Source organism: Seriola lalandi, unplaced genomic scaffold (assembly GCF_002814215.2).
Source record: "Seriola lalandi dorsalis isolate HSWRI2012SDOR001 ecotype SW California unplaced genomic scaffold, Sedor1 jcf7180001989958, whole genome shotgun sequence".
Taxonomy (NCBI): domain Eukaryota; kingdom Metazoa; phylum Chordata; class Actinopteri; order Carangiformes; family Carangidae; genus Seriola; species Seriola lalandi.
In genome coordinates this window covers 1-708 of record NW_019460624.1, presented here as the reverse complement: position 1 = coordinate 708, position 708 = coordinate 1, and the positions used below count along the sequence as shown (strand labels likewise).

At 39.3% G+C, this 708-nt stretch overlaps 1 non-coding gene across 1 annotated transcript; it reads left to right on the top strand.

Moving 5' to 3' along the window:
* The first annotated feature begins 84 nt into the window (after positions 1 to 84).
* trnav-aac (transfer RNA valine (anticodon AAC)) lies at positions 85 to 157 on the top strand. Its single transcript has one exon. It is a non-coding gene; the product is annotated as a tRNA-Val (tRNA).
* Positions 158 to 708: the final 551 nt, after the last annotated feature.

Below are 708 nucleotides of genomic sequence, written 5' to 3'. Positions count from 1 at the left end.
AAATGAACATGAAAACATTCATTCACAAAAACTCATTTTCATTGAATTTGTAAAAAAAATTACGTCATCATTTCGATTAGCACAGTTTCCGTAGTGTAGTGGTTATCACGTTCGCCTAACACGCGAAAGGTCCCCGGTTCGAGACCGGGCGGAAACATTATTGCGAGAAGTAGATGGTGATTATGGGATTTCTGATGCCTGATTGGGGCCAATGTGTCTCACATGTACCAGTGTTGTTGAACTACACAGAGGTTTTAATAAAAATACACTTGATTTGTATAGCATCAACAAGACTAATTGAATTATTTACATGTAAAAAAAATGTAGCTTAACACACACAATGACGCCGCTTACTTGATGTGAGAGTGGTCCAACTTTCTGGTGTGGAGACCCAGGTATTTAACCTCTTGTGGGCGTTCACAAGGCTGATGATGTCACTGGTTCCCTTTTGTGCTCCAAGTGTCAACTACAGTCGTTTGCATGACTGTTGTTGGTGGAAAGTTGGTTTCGACTTCGTTAGTGCTCTATTGTGTTATAACGAATAGGAGTTAGTGAATTTCAAGTTAGTTTATTTTACAAATATGTACGTAATGAGAGCTTGTGTTTGTGCCTTACACTGCATGAGTCACTAAAGGAAACATTAGCTCAGAGTCCAGAATCAGCTGTTGACTGGAGATTTTATTAAGCTGTAAACCAGGCATGTCCAAA